Source organism: Lithobates pipiens, unplaced genomic scaffold, assembly GCF_037356315.1.
Source record: "Lithobates pipiens isolate NorthernLeopardFrog02 unplaced genomic scaffold, aLitPip1_a1.2 Scaffold_16, whole genome shotgun sequence".
NCBI lineage: Eukaryota > Metazoa > Chordata > Amphibia > Anura > Ranidae > Lithobates > Lithobates pipiens.
In genome coordinates, this window is record NW_027507748.1 from 32,678,828 (window position 1) to 32,696,849 (window position 18,022).

The 18,022-nt window shown below is 53.8% G+C and overlaps 1 protein-coding gene across 1 annotated transcript in view; it reads left to right on the forward strand.

The window, feature by feature from the left end:
* The window catches only part of LOC143981692 (3-galactosyl-N-acetylglucosaminide 4-alpha-L-fucosyltransferase FUT3-like), a 129,824-nt gene that overhangs the window by 9,249 nt on the left and 102,553 nt on the right, over positions 1 to 18,022 (forward strand). The gene's annotated exons all lie outside the window — the stretch shown is intronic.

An 18,022-nucleotide genomic window follows, 5' to 3' on the forward strand; every position in this document is an offset into this window, starting at 1 on the left:
CTTGTGGGTAGCCAAGGGGACATTCAGATCCCTGAATAGCTCGGTGAGAACCGCAAGATCCTTGGGAGGCTGAGCCGGGAACTCCAGTAGCAAGAAATCATCCAGGTAATGAATAACCTTGCCACAACCCAACTGCGTAGACAAAACCCAATTAAGTGCAGAAGCAAAACTGTTGAAAATCCAAGGGCTACTCTTGGAGCCAAATGTAAGCTTGGTCACAAAGTAAAACTGCCCCCGCCATTTGAAACCATGCCACTGCCAGAGACGGTCTGATCGGGAGTAGCTTGAAAGCGTCAGAGATGTCTGCTTTCGACAACCATGTCCCCCTGCCTGACTGCAAGATATGTTGAATGGCAGAATCCCCTGATGCGTACTGCAAGGAAAACTCCTCAGATGGGATAAGAGAATTCAAACTAGGAATATGAGAAGAATGAGGAGCCGACAGATCGTAAATCAAACGATATTTATTGGAAAATTTCCCTTTCACAACACCAATGGGGCTGACCCTCCACATACTGAAAGGTGGGGACAGAAAAGGCCCAATCACAAACCCCTTGGACAGCTCATCTTGTAACAGCCGGTCCACCACACCGCCATTGTCGGCAGCAGAGACCAAATTGGCACATTCGTGAGACTGCAACGGGAGGGTGATTAAACCCGTGTGAAACCCCTCCGAAAACCCATCCACCAAGAACCGCCTGAAACCTGGGGAAGGATGATGGCATAACCAAAAATCCAACCTGGGAATATTGACCCCGGCTCAGTCAAGATGCCCCGGATGGCTTGATCGGACAAGCGGTTTTAGGATGAGCCCTAAAGCAGTTGGCACACACATGCAGCAACCTACATTGATTGTAATTACAGGTAGAATAATTGAAATTGTTACAAAGCTGAGCCTTACCCAGCAAATGGATGGGCCTGCCGAGCTTGTCAAATTGCCCTGAAGGCCCAGGGGAAGGACCACTAAAACCTGACCTGTGAGCCCCAGAAACCCCTGGGTGGTCCAGATTGGGACACCAATTGGCGGTGTGGGCCGCTGATTGACAGTTAGCACAAGTAGGAGATTTCTGACTAGCAAAGTGCCTACAGAATAACTCGGTGTCAATGTTACTCCAACATGTGACCAACTGGAACTGAGCCCACATCGCCACCACTTTGGAAGAAAAAGACCTATGATAATCATAGAATGAACCGTCATATTTGTGGGCCAAATTAACCACTTTGTGTAGGTAGAGGTCCAGCTCCTCCCTCCTGCCAGGACTAACCGTGCAGATGACATCCCTAAAAATACCGAACGCCAGTACGAATTCAGCAATGCTTAGCTTGCGGTTAAGCCTGGGATCACAGGTTCTGAGGACCACCGAAACTTCCCCGCAAGCATAAGCTTTGTTCTCTACCACATCCTGCGATGCAATGAGTAGAGACACCAGATTGACATCTTTCCCTTCCAAGATGTCCTTCTTCAGATTGGCCGGAATGAAATGAGCGGGAGAAACTGAAGGCAACAAGGCAGAAGCTGAAGCAACTACCAAAGGTACCAGCCCACTGCTGTTACCTGCAGACGGCACCAGACCAGCGGAAGCCACCGGCAACACCGCACTGGCTGGACGGGCCTCCAGTACATCCATCCTGTCCTGCAACAGCTGAACAGAAGTGGACAAGGTATTCAATACCGCATGGATCTGTGTCAGTGACGTGACCAGGGATGCCTGATCCGCGCTGGTGGCGTGCTGTGGCTGGGAAGGAACTGGAAAGAGGAGTCTAAATAATTCCGCTTTCCTGGCTGAGGCTGGGAAAGGAATGCCTTTGCCACGGAGTTGAGCCATGAGCCTAGGAACGGTCCAACTCCTCAAAGATGGTGTACTGCCGTGCTCCGAAGCCCTAGCCAGAGTGGATGGGATGAATGCAAATTTGTCACTTTCAAAGACGTGTGACATGATCCAATCTGTAAAAAAAACAATCAAAACATCAAACACAACCTGACACGCCCACACCTACCTAATCTAACCGAAATGGTGAGTGGTGCTGATAACACAGAACATAGCGCATGAGATGCTAGTGACCGTAACCCCCTGCGTGAGTGTAGCACGAGCCCGAGCAACCTGTGGCGCTAGAACAGGAAATTAACAGTGGTAGGTACGAAATAAGAATGTACGTGACGTGCAACGTATGACGTATGAATGTACAGGGGAGAAGATTGCAGATACAATCAATTAAAAACGAAAACCTCAGCCTGTACAGATCTGTAGATGTGACAGATCCTAGCATGTAACCCCCCCTAACTAAAGTCTATGAAAGCTAACAGAACCCACCTTGAACGTTCCTGAATGAAGAGGAATCCAGCTGTAACACCACCACGAATGTCCTAGATGATAATAACGGATGCAAGCTGGAATCAACCCTTGACTTACAGACCCAAGAAATCACCTGACCAGAGTGGAACGTGCTCTGTGGTGGGAGAACAAAAGGGGGAGCCCCTATGGAGGGAACCACCCTGAGCACCTGCACCGTGACGTGGAAACAAGTGCTGACCCGTGGTCACCCAGCTGGGACTAACACCTGCTGAACCCCCACACCCTGCCCATCTGCCTGGGAACCAGGACCAAGATGCAGTACCGCAGACCCTATGAGACGCGTGAACCCAGACCACCTAACCGTGTCAGTGACTACCTGAACATGGTCCTCCAGTGAGAGATGAGCGGCAGCCCGAAATGAGGGGCTAGACGTGGCCACTCAGCTGAGGAACAACCAGCTTGAGGCAAGTGGTGCTGCCAGTGAGGACCTGCAGCCACCGGCGAGAACTGAGCACAGTACCCCGCCTGGCAGGCCCCGACCCAGGTGCAGTGCCCCCCCCCCCCCTGACGTGACCCAGGTGGGCCATGATGGCAGCCCATGTGAGGTTGAAGTGGCTACCAGGCTCAGCAAGCGCATGACGACGTCGGTGCAACTACTAGCGCCTAGGTGCCCGTGCCCCCCCCAGTAGAACAATGAAAAGAAATGATACGGCTACTGAGCCCCCCCACCCTTACGCATCAAACAATACCTACATGGATGAAAACTCAGCAACCTTGGATAACCTGTAGAGAGAAAAGCACCCTGACCGAATGCTGAAAGCACCAAGGCACTCCGATTGGTGCACCCCTGAACGCCTGAGCCGAACAGCTGCCGAGGGGAGAAAGGAGCATCCAGACCGCTGGACACCATGCAAACGAACGGCGACACCGCCGATGCCGATGCAGACCCCCGGGAGGCCAGCAGAACACACCCGCTGTTTGAATACAGCGCCCTGACCTAAACCGGAAGTGACCGGCCGCCGCACACGTGACCCGGAAATGAAGCCTACAACCCGGGAATGCAACCGACAAGAACATAGGGGGAGAGGAGGGGATTAAGAAGCCCCACACTCCTACAAATGCAGGCTAGCCAATGGCCAGCCTTCTAACATAACAAAATGTGTCGGGTTAACGAATGTAATGATAATGTGATCACAATTATTTTTTAATCTGTTTTCCGAAAATGAAGGTTACATTTAACCGTGTCTTACACAAATTGAATATCCTTTCATAGGAGAACAATATTTCGGATTTATGGACATCTCTGCATGACCACAGGGTATTGTTATCATTTATTATAATATTGCCAGGAAAAAGTTGTCTTTTTGAAGCATGAAACTGGAGTTCTTACACCAACAGCATGATAGAAACCAAACCATTGTTATATTTATGCAAGCTGGACCCAGTAATGAAAGGTTCACCCCAATATATCAGAGCTGTAGCTTTTATGCAAAGGTGCTATTAGACAAAGTTACAGACATTATTTTGGTCCAATATTTAATTTTTAATGGTCCCACATACTGCACAGCAAATATATAGCTAACTAAATGTTTTGTCTAATGAAAGGTTCAAAATATGAATTTGTTTTGTTTGTTTATGTACAAATCTAACAATGAAAAATGCGTACATTTGAATCCAGCCACCTTATTGCCTCTATTGGAGGAGGCTGGAGACAGGCATGTACTGGCCATCAGGACTTCCGGGAGTTTCCCGGTGGGCCGATGGTTCAGTGGGCCGGTTTCAGAAACAGACAGCCTTTCAAAATAATGGATGCGTGGCCCGCGTGCCATTATTTTGAGCACTGCTGTACTGCCCAGGGCCGGCCCTACCATAGAACCAAAGTGGCAATTCAGGGGTGGACTGGGTCGGGATGGTGCTTCAGTGTTTCCCTGCTTCTGTTGCCGGCCCGTCCACCGCCTGTAGCACAGAGCCGATAGGCTCTGCCGCTGCAATAGGTGTCTGAAAGGTCATGCTGGTGGGCAGTGACAGAAGTCCTCCAATGGCCGCTGCATCCTACAGAACATCCCTGGTGCCAGTGTGTGGGTAGCTGCTCGGTGCAGCTGCCCTAGAAGAAGGGGTTCGCACACTGCTCTGTTCAGCTGTGAATAAGCCAGCTTTTGACACACACCGCTTCCCACCCCTCTCTCCCTGCCTGTGTGTTACATTGATGAAGAGCAAGAGGGAGCAGGAAGATTAAACAAGTAGCCGACAGCCACATTAAAGCCTCTCCTGCATCATTCAAGTGAGTGAGCTGAGCACTGTCACTGACCAGACCCGGACCCCTCTCTCTTCCCCCTCCCCTTTCTCTCTCCATGCCCCCCTCTCTCTCTCTCTCTCTCTCTCTCTCTCTCTCTCTCTCTCTCCATGTCCCCCCTCTCTCTCTCCATGCCCCCTCTCTCTCTCCATGTCCCCCCTCTCTCTCTCCATGCCCCCTCTCTCCCTCCATGTCCCCCCTCTCTCTCTCCATGCCCCCTCTCTCTCTCCATGTCTCCCTCTCTCTCCCCATGCCCTCTCTCTCACTGTCACTGACCAGACCCAGACCCCTCTCTCTTCTCCCTCCCCTTTCTCTCTCCATGCCCCCCCCCTCTCTCTCTCTCTCTCTCTCTCTCCATGTCCCCCCCTCTCTCTCCATGTCCCCCCTCTCTCTCTCCATGCCCCCTCTCTCTCTCCATGTCTCCCTCTCTCTCCCCATGCCCTCTCTCTCTCTCCATGCCCCCTCTCTCTCCATGCCCCCTCTCTCTCTCCATGCCCCCCTCTCTCTCCATGCCCCCTCTCTCCATGTCCCCTCTCTCTCTCTCTCTCTATGTCCCCCTCTCTCTCCATGTCCCCCCTCTCTCTCCATGCCCCCCTTTCTCTCTCCATGTCCCCCTCTCTCTCTCCATGTCCCCTCTCTCTCCCCATGCCCCCTCTCTCTCTCTCCAAGTCCCCCCTCTCTCTCTCCATGCCCCCCCACTGTCTCTCTCAATGCCTCCTCTCTCTCCATGTCCCTCCTCTCTCTCTCCATGTCCCCCCTCTATCTCTCTCCATGCCCCCTCTCTCTCTCCATGCCCCCTCTCTCTCTACATGCACCCCTCTCTCTCCATGTCCCCCTCTCTCTCTCCATGCCCGCTCTCTCACTCAATGTCCCCTCCTCTCTCTCTCCATGCCCCTCCTCTCTCTCTCCATGCCCCCTTTCTCTCTCTCCCTGCCCCCCACTCTCCCTCCCCCCCCTCTCTCTCTGCCCCCCTCTCACTCTCTCTCTCCCTGTCCCCTCTCTCTCACTCTCAAGTGAGTGAGCTGAGCACTGTCACTGACCAGACCCAGACCCCTCTCTCTTGCCCTCCCCTTTCTCTATCCATGCCCCCTCTCTCTCTCCATGCCCCCCTCTCTCTCTCCATGCCCCTCTCTCTCTCCATGCCCCCCTCTCTCTCTCCATGCCCCCTCTCTCTCCATGCCCCCTCTCTCTCTCCATGCCCCCTCTCTCTCTCCATGTCCCCCCTCTCTCTCCAAGTCTCCCCTCTCTCTCTCTCCATGCTCCCTCTCTCTCACTCCATGTCCCCTCCTCTCTCGCTCCATGCCCCTTCTCTCTCTCTCCATGCCCCCCTTCCTCTCTCTCCATGCCCCCCTCTCTATCCATGCCCCCTCTCTCTCTCCCTTCCCCCCTCTCTCTCTCCCCCTCTCTCTCCATGCCCCCCTCTCTCTCTCTCCCCTCTCTCCCTCCCTGCCCCCCTCTCTCTCCCTGCCCTCTCTCTCTCTCTGCCCCCTCTCTCAGCCCCCTCTCTCTCTCTCTCTCTCCCTGTCCCCCCTCTCTCTCCCTGCCCCCCTCTCTCTCTCCCTGCCCCTCTCTCTCCCTGCCCCCTCTCTCTCTTTCTCTTCCTGCCCCACTCTCTCTCCCTGCCCCACTCTCTCTCCCTGCTCCCACCTCTCTCTCTCCCCCCTCTATCTCTCCCTCCTCTCTCTCTCCCTGCCCCCTCTCTCTCTCTCTCTCTCTCTCCTCCTGCCCCCCCCTCTCTCTCTCTCTCTCTCCATGCCCTCTCTCTCTCTCTCTCTCTCTCTCCATGCCCTCTCTCTCTTGCTTTCTCTCTCTCTCCCTGTCCCCTCTCTCTCTCCCTGCCCCCTCTCTCTCTCCATGCCCCCACCTCTCTCTCCACGCCCCCTCTCTCTCCCTGCCCCCCCTTTCTCTCCCTGTCCTCCCTCTTTCCACGTCCCCTCTCTCTCCCTGCCCCTCTCTCTATCTCTCTCTGCCCCTCTCTTTCTCTCTCTCTCTCTCCCCATGCCCCCTCTCTCTCCATGTCGCCCCTCTCTCTCTCCATGCCCCCCCTCTCTCTCCATGCCCCCTCTTTCTCTCTTTCCCTGCCCCCCTCTCTCTCTCCCTCCACCCTCTCCTTCCCTGCCCCCTCTCTCTCTCCCTGTCCACCACCCCTCTCTCTCCCTGCCCCCTCTCTACCCCTGCCCCCTCTCTCTCTCCCTGCCCCCCTCTCTCTCTCTTCCTGTCCCTCTCTCTCTCCCTGCCCCCCTTCTCTATCTCTGCCCCCTCTCTCTCTCTGCCCCCTCTCTCCACCTGCCCCCCCTCTCTCTCCCTGCCCCCCTCCATGCCCCCCTCTTTCTTCATGTCCCCTCTCTCTCTCTTCATATACCCTCTCTCTCTTCATGTGCCCCCTCTCTCTTCATGCCCCCCTCTCTTTCTCTCTCTCTCCCTGCCCCCTCTCCATGCCCCCCTCTTTCTTCATGTCCCCCTCTATCTCTCTCCCTGCCCCCTCTCTCTCACTGCCCCTCTCTCCCCTTCTCTCTTCCTGCCCCTCTCTCCCCCTCTCTCTCTCTCCCTGCCCCCTCTCTCTCACTGCCCCTCTCTCCCCTTCTCTCTCCCTGCCCCTCTCTCCCCCTCTCTCTCCCTGTCCCCCTCTCTCTCTCTCTCTGCCCCCTCTCTCTCCCTGTCCCCTCTCTCTCCCTCCCTTCCCCCCTCTCTCTCTCTCTCCGTGCCCCCCTCTCTCTCTCTCTCCCTGCCCCCCTCTCCCTCTCTCCCTGCCCCCCTCTCTCCCTCTCTCTCTCCACGTCCCCTCTCTCTTCCTGCCCCTCTCACTCTCTCTGTCCCCCTTCTCTTTCTCTCTCTCTCCATGTCGCCCCTCTCTTTCTTCATGCCCCCCTCTCTCTCTTCATGCCCCCCCTCTCTCTCTCCATGTCTCCCCTCTCTCTCTCCATGCCCCCTCTCTCCCTGTCTCTCTCCCTGTCCCCTCTTTCTCTCCCTGCTCCCCTCCTCTCTCTCTCTCCCTGCCCCCTCTCTCTCTCTCTCCCTGCCCCCTTTATCTCTCCCTGCCCCTCCTCTTTCTCTCTCTCCCTGCCCCCTCTCTCTGTCCCCCTTCTCTTTCTCTCTCTCTCCATGTCCCCCCTCTCTCTCTTCATGTCCCTCCTCTCTCTCTCCATGTCCCCCCTCACTCTCTCTCCATGTCTCCCCTCTCTCTCCATTTCCCCCCTCTCTCTCTCCATGTCCCCCTTTCTCGCTCTCTCCATGCCCCCTCTTTCCCTGTCTCTCTCCCTGCCCCCCTCTCTCTCTCTCTCTCTCCATTTCCCCCCTCCCTCTCTTTCTCCCCCTCCCTGCCCCCCCTCTCTCTCCCTGTCCCCCTCTCTTTCTCTCTCTCCCCCTGCCCCCCTCCATGCCCCTCCTCTTTCTTCATGTCCCCTCTCTCGCTCTTCATGTCCCCTCTCTCTCTCTCTCTCTCTCTCTCGTCATGTACTCCCTCTCTCTGTCTCTCTTTTATGTCCCCCCTCTCTCTCTCTCAATGTACCCCCTCTCTTTCTCTCTCTCTCTCCCTGTCCCCCTCTCCATGCCCCCCTCTTTCTTCATGTCCCCCTCTATCTCTCTCCCTGACCCCATCCCTCTCTCTCTCCCTGCCCCCCTTTCTCTCTCTCCCTGTGCCCCCCTCTCTCTCTCCTTGTCCCCCTCTCTCTCTCCCTGCCCCCTTTCTCTCTCTCCCTCTCTCCTTACCCCCCCCTCTCTCTCTCCCTGCCCCCCTCTCTCTCCCTCCCTGCCCTCTCTCTCTCCCTGCCCCCCTCTCTCTCTGCCCCTCTCTCTCTCACCGCCCCTCTCTCTCTCCCTGCCCCCCTTTCTTGCTCTCTCTCTCCCTGCCCCCTCTCTCTCTCCCTGTCCCCCCTCTCTCGCACTCTCTCGCACTCTCCCGGTTCCCCCCTCTCTCTCCCTGTCCCCTCTCTCTCCCTGCCCCCTCTCTCTCTCTCTCTCTCTCTCTCTCTCTCTCTCCCTGCCCCCCTCTCTCTCTTTCTCTCTCTCCCTGTCCCCCCTCTCTTTCTCTCCATGTCCCCTCTCTCTTCATGTCCCTCCTCTCTCTCACTTTATGTCCCCTCTCTCTCTCTTTATGTTCTCTCTCTCTCCCCTGCCCCCCTCTTTCTCCCTGCCCCCCTCCACTCTCTCTCCCTGCAACCCTCCTCTCTCTCTCCCCCCTCTCTCTCTCCCTGTCCTCCCTCTCTCTCCCTGCCCCCCTTTCTCTCTCTCTCTCTCCCTCTCTCTCTCCCTGCCCCCTCTCTCTCCCCCTCTCCCTGCCCCCTCTCTCTCCCTGCCCCCTCTCTATCTCTCTGCCCCTCCTCTCTCTCTGCCCCCTCTCTCACTGCCCCCTCTCTTTCTCACTGCCCCCTCTCTCTCTCCCCCTCTCTCTCCCTGTGCCCTCTCTCTCTCTCTCTGCCCTCTCTCTCTCTCCCTGTCCCCCTCTCTCTCTCCCTGCCCCCCTTCTCTCTCTCTCCCTCTCTCCCTGCCCCTTCTCTCTCCCTGCCCCCTCTCTCTCTCACTGCCCCTGCTCTCTCTCTCCCTGCCCCCGCTCTCTCTCTCCCTGTCCCCTCTCTTTCTCTCTCGCACTCTCTTCCTGTCCCCCTCTCTCTCTCCCTGTTCCCCCTCTCTCTCTCCCGGTCACCCTCTCTCTCTCCCTGCCCCTCTCTCTCCCTGCCCCCTCTCTCTCTCTGTCCCTGCCCCTTTTCTCTCTTTCCCTGTCCCCTCTCTCTCGATGTCCCCTCTCTCTCTCTTTCTCTCTCTCCATGTCCCCCTTCTCTCTCCCTGCCCCCCTCTCTTTCTCTCTCTCTCTCTCCATTTCCCTCTCCCTCACTTTATGTCCCCTCTCTCTCTCTCGCTCTCTCTCTATCTCTCTCTTTATGTCCTCTCTCTCCCCCTGCCCCCCCATCCTCTCTCTCTCTCTCCCTGCTCCCCTCCTCTCTCTCTCTCTCTCCCCCCTCTCTCTCCCTGCCCCCCTCTCTCTCTCCCTCTCTTTGCCCCCTCTCTCTCTCTCCCTACCCTTCTCTCTCTCTCTGCCCCTCTCTCACTGCCCCCCCCTCTCTCTCCCTGCCTCCTCTATCTCTCCCTGACCCTCTCTCTCTCTCCCTGCCCCCCTCTCGCTCTCTCTCCCTGTCTCCCCTCTCTCTCTCCCAGTCCCCTCTCTCTTTATCTCTCTCACACTCTCTCTCTCCCTATCCCCCTCTCTCTCTCTCTCTCTCTCCCTGTCCCCCTCTCTCTGCCCCCTCTCTCTCCCTGCCCCCTCTCTCTGGCAGCAGACGACGTGGCATGTGACACACTGCATGTGTTGGCAAGCGACGATGGCAAGTGACACGCGGCATCTGGTGGCTGGCGGCGGTGGCCAATGACATGCTGCATCTGATAACAGGCAATGGTTCCTACTGATTCTGCACTCTGGTGAGTTGAACTATTTCATTATATATTACAATGTAGTAATTGAAATAATGTGATTTGATAATCCTGACACCATATTAAGCATGATGTCTCGGATGTTTTACTTGCCAGCACCAGCTATTCACCCAACAAATCACCCCCACCGCTGAATTTCCCGTCAACCCTGAGACTACATTCCCCCCTGGTCCTTGGCAAAATTGTCCCTGAATGGGCAAGGTGTCCATTTTCCCCCGGGTTGCTCTGATGCCCAATACAAAGGCTGCACTACTTCCCTCAGATCCATTTCAAACTCAATAAATATCCATATTGCGCAATTGCTTATAGATTTATATACTGTTTTTGTGCATGTTTGCAGAATTAAAGTGGGCCACTCTGGGTGAAGTCCAGGGCCAATTTTTTGTCCAAGTCCAACCCTGCCTGGAGACAAAGAAAGACCGCATGTGTTAAATTGATGACTTAGGAATGAGCTGCTGTGAGCCCAGTGCAGGACACACTCCCTGAAGACCCGAGTATTTAATTATTTGTACAGTAATTTCCCAGCTCAAGAAGCAGAGTTCCATGTTTTAGCAAAGCCTATGAGCTATAAAAAGAGTATATATGTATATAGATAGTCGAGATATAGAGAGCTTTTGGTTCCATTTGAAGGGCCAGAAGTTTGTTTTTACTTCGGCAGGTAAACCAATCAAGCATGCTAAGTTAATATGATTGGCTGTTTTCAGCCTTCCAGGTTCTTGCTGAGGTAGCCATACTAACTTTAAAACTCACACATGGAAGCAGACCAGGCGACTAAGGCCTCATGTACACGAGAAGCAGTTAAACGCGTGTTCAGATGCAGTTGGACACTTTTTTCAACTGCCCCTGAACTCATTCAATGTTATCCTGTGTCGTTTTTATGCAGTTGCTTTTAACCTCGTTTTTCGTGGGTTCAGACGCAAAAATTTCCACGTTTCAGACGCAAAACACGGCAAAACGCGGCACCCGCGTTTAGCCGCGTTTGCGTTTATAAGCGTTTTTAAAGGAACCCAATTTTTTGGACCTGAAAACTCAGAAATATGATCTGAGAATGACATTTTGTGACCTGACTTTGGGGGCCAATATCTTGGGGCCACTTATTGCCGGGAACCCCAAATTCGGTATGCAGACACGGTTGAACTAGCACTACAACATATCCAAATTTGAGGTTCCTATCACTAAGTGACCCCGATATAGGGGGCCCCAAATTCGGGTCGCAAAATGTCATGCACTTTTCTGCATTAGAGAATGACATTTTGTAACCCGACTTGTCGGGGTCGGTACGCAGCTGCACATACATGTTTGTGAAATATCCAACAGACATTCACTGTCCCATCAATGGATGGGTCCAATATCGACGAGCTCTGACTCTGGACCTCTCATGAAATTTGCGACGACGTTGCAGTCTCATCAAGAGCAACATCAGGAGCATTTCCTGACATATATTCAATATGGGATCCATTTCAAAATATATACCACAGAAAGAGAGACAAATGCAAGTGTACAACTGCTCTCTATGCTGCTGCTGCTGACTCTGATCAAAATAGCAGAAATAGTTAAAAAAACATGCTTTGAGAGTTTGGGGAGGGTCTACATGATGTTATCTTTATAAACGCTTATAAACGCAAACGTGGCTAAACGCGGCTAAACACAGCTAAACGCGGCATGCAAACGCGGAAAAACGCGCATTTCTAAACGCGCATTTCAGCTTTTTTTGAGCAGAGTTTTACCATTCTGCTCCATATCATACCCGGAAACCCCAACCAACGCACACAGGCTTCTCGGTTGGAAAACCCCAGCTGCCGCCTGTTAGGCCGGACATTCGTCCTTCTGGCAAACATGAGTAGCCCAAAATCCAGATCAGGCACTGCACCGCATCTGGAATAAAAGAAAGACAAACGTGCCACCATGACCATCCAAAACAACTTGAACCCCAACTCAACAGATCCTGAGCCCCCCAAAACAAATTGCCATCACAACAGGTGAGGGCGGACATACAGTCTAAACCTCCTGGATTCCCACCGCCCAATGTTTTTTACTGCTTCCTGGTCCAAACAGGACCTAGCCGCTTCAGTCGCTGCCCATATCCTGAACGAATGAGAAGAGAAAGCTTTGTCCTCCAAACCCATACCCCGTAAACACTTCCGGAAAACAGAGACAAACTGAAATTTGGACAGCGGGGACCCATCCTCATGCAGTAAGAAAGAACCTGTAAACCCCAGTCTGTGATCCAAAAACCCCCTAACCGCCACCACTGGACATAAAGCAGATCCCGGCAAGGGGTAGACGTACACCATCTTACCCCTGCCTGCTTGATCCATTTTTGATCTCCGCAGCCGAACGTCTGCAGCACACTGGACGTTCTGGAACCCAATGCCCCCGTGGACTTTCTTAGATGGGCTAACCAATTCCCCAATTCTAAACGCCCCAAAAAACGCCAACAGAAAAGCCGCCCTGAATAACCCCAGCTCATAGACCGAGGAGCAAATCCCCACCAACTGCTCCAGAATGCCCCCCAGGATCGCAAAAGACACAGGTCTCCTTGCATCCTTCCGCCCAACCGACTTTTTGTAGGCTTTTATCGCCTGGCACACCCAAAATTCCTTGGTGAAATCTGGAAGCCCCTGCCATTTGAACAGAAATGCCAAACCCCCCATTTTCCTGCTTACTGCAGCCCCTGAGGCTCCCTCCTCCATCTGTCTAGATAGGTAATACAGCACCATCCAGTGAACTACTGGGCCCGTGGGATCCTCACCCAAACCCTGAACGAAAACCCCCCATTCCTCCCATACCTTACCATATGCTCTCCGTGTGGGTTCGCTCACCAACTTCCTGATCCATCCCATGAGTCGCCCAATGCAATCGTCCACAACCAGTCGGGACAGGGCACTCCGTGTTGCTCCGTGGCCGGCGCCAACTCCCGAAACCTGTCCCACTGAAAGCGAGACAACGCATCAGCAATCACGTTCTCCACACCTGGCAAGTGCACCACATAAATGAAGATATTCAGCTGCAAACAACGTAAAACCAGGTGTTGCATTAGCTTGATGACCAGAGGGGACGATGCAGATACTCTGTTGATCACCTGCACCACCCCCAGGTTATCACCATGGAACCGAACCTTCCTATCCCGGAAAGATGCGCCCCAGAGCTCCACCGCCAGCACCACTGGAAACAATTCCAGCAGCACCAGATTTTTGGTGAACCCAGCATCCACCCACGACTTCGGCCAGGGGCCCGCACTCCTGCAGCCCTGGAAAAAAAGCTCCGAAGCCCGATGCCCCCGCCGCATCGGTGAACAATTCCATATCGAAATTACTCACCGTTCCAGACATCCACAAAGCCCTTCCGTTAAAGGCCTCCAGAAAACGGTGCCAAATCCGCAGATCATCCCAATGCACTTTAAGCAGAAGCACATAGTGCACGGGTGACCTCACACCCGCCGTGCTTGCTGACCGCCGTCGACAAAACACCCTACCCATTGGAAGAATTCTACAAGCAAAGTTGAGTTTCCTCAACAGTGATTGTAGAACCTTAAGCTGCACCTTGCGCTTGTCCAGTAGTCCCTGAATCCCGGTCTTCAGATCCAAAAGCTTGTCCTCCGGCAACCTGCATTCCATCGCTTCAGAATCCAACACAATACCCAGAAAGGTGATGACCTTCCTGGGCCCTTCCGTCTTGTCGGGCGCCAACGGGATGCCGAACCATTCCGCTATGTGTTCCAGCGTCGCCAGCAACACCCCGCACACTCTGGAATCGGGCGGACCCACGCACAGAAAGTCATCCAAATAATGGATAACAGAGTTCAGCCCTGCGACATCCCGCACCACCCATTCCACAAACGAGCTAAATGTTTCAAACGCCGCACACGAAATGGAGCACCCCATGGGGAGACAACGGTCAACATAAAACATGTTGTCCCAATGACACCCCAACAACCGAAAACTTTCGGGATGGACGGGGAGCAACCGAAAAGCCAACTCAATGTCTGTTTTCGCCATCAGTGCCCCCCGCCCATATCGGCAGACCCAACTCACCGCCGCATCAAAGGACATGTAGCTAGCTGTACACTCCTCAGGATCAATGGCATCATTGACCGACCCCCCTTTCGGAAAAGACAAGTGGTGAATAAGCTGAAATTTCTGTGGTTCCTTATTTGGAACAACCCCCAAAGGAGACACCAGAAGATCAGGGAAAGGTGCCACCGGAAAAGGGCCTCCCATCCGTCCCAACTCTACCTCCATACACAGCTTCATAGAAACCACGTCAGGATGCAGCAAGGCCGACTTCAGGTTCCGCGGTACCGGCGGGACCACCTCTAACCTACCCGGTATCGGAAACCCCTCCGTGAAACCCTACTCCAATAGGCGTGCTGCCTTTCTATCTGGATACCTACCGAGAAATGGTCGCATCCTTTCCACCATCACTGGCGTCCTCCCTCTTTTGCGCAGCATCTCCAGATCTGTTCCTGCCCTGTTTAAAGCAGCGTGACAAAGGGTGTGTTCTCCCGCAGCCGGAACAATCGTGCTTGTACCGACAGGATCCGCTGAACTTACAGGATCCCTTGTTGAAATGCCAACACGTTCCCTTCTTTCTACTGGCCGATTGTCCGGGAGCGGAAGATCCACCACCCCCCCCCCCCACCCTGAAAAAACTGGCCCGGTGTCCTCGCCGACGTCATCAGGTGCATCCACAGACTAATGTCCTTGTGGTCCCATCTCAGCGACGGCCACACTGCTCTCCGCTGGCGAAACTGTTCATCGTATCGCAGCCACGTGGTTCCCCTGTACACTCGGTAAGCTTCCCCAAACGAGTCCATGTAACAGAAAGGAGCCGAGCAATGCTCAGCGTTCTTTTCTCCAATCACACTCGCCATGATGGCGAAAGCCTGCAGCCAATTCGCAAAGGTCCTCGGTATCAGTCTGTACCGCCGCTTCTCCTTGTCGTCTTTTTTAGTATCGTCCGGCTTGACCCTGTCCAGGTTGAACTTCTCTAGTGGTAGTAGTGAAAATATCTCCACATACTCACCCTTCCATATTTTCTCCTGTACCTCTGGCTTCAAATGAGCCCCCAACGGCCCTTCAAAGCAGACATACACCTCACAATTCGAAGAGTCCGCCAAACGCACAATGTCTTGTCTAGTAGAGGACTTGCTCCCGCTCGATGCCTTAGTGGGCACTGGCGGGTTCTGCCCCGCGGGCCCAGCCACTGCCGGGACAACCACCCCTTGGGCACCGACCACCGCTTCCGTGCCTTTTGCGCCTCCCCCTGACACCCCGCCAGAAGGGACCCACGCCGCCGCCGGGCCAGCGGCAGCCCTCTCCTGGTTCTCAAACCTGCCCACTAGCTCCTTGATCCCAGACAGAAAACCCAACAGCCCACTCTCCGCCCTGACAGCCCCACCTGTCCCCAAACCCCCCTGCTCCACCACCTCCTGTGTACCCGCACTCATAGCACCACCGGCATCCGCCGAAACAACCCCCCCACTAATAGGTAAACTTAAAGGGTACTCACCGGGCTGCACAGGAGCGATCCCACCAGCTGATCTCTCGGACACCCTTGCAGGGGTTGGACTTCTGGGAACCTCCTCCTCCGATCCGGACACCTCACCCTCCGACCGGACATCAGCGCATCCTCTCCAGACAGCCCACCAGGGGACACGGCCCTGGCTGCCGAGGGTAAAACAGCTGACCTGGCCTGCCGCCGTGCTGCGTACCCGCCAGCGGATTTTTTCGTTGCCTTTGCAGGGCCAGTGCGGACCACCTCAGCCCCGTCCGATCGCTGCCTCATGGAGGGGGTGGGATCAGCTTCCCTGCACTGAATAACGCACCCCCTACTCCCCTCGGCCAATCCCCCACCCCCTATCATGCAGGGCTGACATGCACTGTTCACACAGTCATGCCAGCCCTCTGCCTACGGGGTTTTGTTAACCCCTACGGCGCCGGGCTTTTCTGTATAGCTGGGATTAATAATGCAACTTTAAGGACCCCAGAACGAGAAGAACAAGTGGTCCACAGGGGGAAACTTCTTTCGAAACAAGACTTGAAACTGGAAAAGTTGATCATTTATGTCTGCCAGACACTCTTTTCCCTCCAGCAGTTAAAGCTGCCTTAGTAAATGAGCATGGGATAGAGCCAGAGTTCTCCAAAGTTGTTTTTATAACATACCACTTCTTGTTTTACCTGTTACCAAAGGTGTTACCAAAAGCTGAACATCCCTTCCAGAGATAACAAAAAGATATATCGAGATGCCCAAGTCAGGAACGTATAAGTATGTATTTTGTTTGTATGGACATGTTTTCTGGATGTCCAGTGGCAAATGCTACTGCAAAGGCCACAGTAAAAAGTGTTATCAGAAGTAGTTTGTAAGTACAGAGTGCAGAATCTACAGAGAGTAACAGAGGAAACCATTTTTTTAGGAGAGTCCTTACTAGAAGTTTTGAGTTTTTATTTTTTACACCCCCTACTGTCTACATGTAGCAGACAAAGTAGATTAAGAAACTAGAAAACGTTTGCCTGAATGTTTTCTTATATTTTATCAAGCCCCTAAGCTATGGGTGCCCAACCAGTGGCCCGTGGCACCCTCCGATGTGGCCCGCCCTGTCTTGCTCTGAGATGGCGGGTCGGCAAGCCCAGATCGTGGGTTACCGACCCGCCATCTCCTTACATCAGCGCGAACAACGGAACCGCTGCTAAAAGGAAGCAGAGCCAATGCTTCCTATATAGCGCCGTCTCCTTCACAGGCGGAGTTATACCAAATGTACTCCGCCTGTGACTAGAAGCATCGGCTCTGCTCTCTACTGTAGCCGCATGCTTCCTGTGATCTCAGACAGCAGCCAGCAGTGCCAATACCAGTCACCAGCACCAGCCAGCAGTACCAGTCACTAGTACCAGTACCCACCAGCAGTACCAGCCAGCAGTACCAATACCCACCAGCAGTACTAGCCAGCAGTACCAGTACCCACCAGCAGTACCAATACCCACCAGCAGTACTAGCCAGCAGTACCAGTACCCACCAGCACTACCAATACCCACCAGCAGTACTAGCCAGCAGTACCAGTACCCCCCCAGCAGTATCAGTACCCATCAGCAGTACCAGTACCAGCCAGCAATACCAGCCAGCAGTACCAGTCACCAGTACCATCCAGTACCATCCACCAGGACCAGCCACCAGTACACGCCAGCACTACCAGTACCTGCCAGCAGTACCAGTACCCACCAGCAGTACCAGTACCAGCCAGCAGTATCAGTACCCACCAGCAGTACCAGCCAGCAGTGCCAGTACCCGCCAGCAGTACCAGTACCCGCCAGCAGTACCAGTACCCACCAGCAGTACCAGTACCAGCCAGCAGTATCAGTACCCACCAGCAGTATCAGTACCCACCAGCAGTACCAGCCAGCAGCACCAGTACCTGTCTGTTTTTCAGGCAGACCCTCCATTCGCCTCTATAGAGCAGCAGAAGTAAACAGACTCGTCTCTGCTTACACCCGCTTATCTGCAATCCGATCTGCTTATAAAACAGAAAGGGATCTGTCCCCTTCTGTCTGAGCAGATCGGAGGGCCCTTGGGGTAGAGCGGGCTGCATCCATGTCTGCTCTACATATGCAGAGTGGACACAGACCTGCCATCCGCCTGCTACGCTCATTGTGGCCCTCGACCAGTTACCAAGACGCTAAAGTGGCCCACGCTCCTCAAAAGGTTGAGCACCCCTGCCCTAAGGGGATGTTGGACTCTCTCCCTATGGGATTTGGTTTGGGAGTGTTTTACTCACTTGCTTAATATTTTGTCTCATCAGCTGAAGTTCTCCATTTGGCTCTCACAGAGAATGTTGCTGATCTTTTAAGGTTTTTGACAAACGTATTTATGTGTTTTCTCCCAATTCCAGATCCTAAAAGTTTGAAAGGATCTAAAACTAAAGCCAGGTGACTTGTGGATTGTTAAGAGACATTTATATATAATGAAATGTTTGGAGATTTAATACAGCATCTATTTCCTGTACAAATTTTGCAAAACT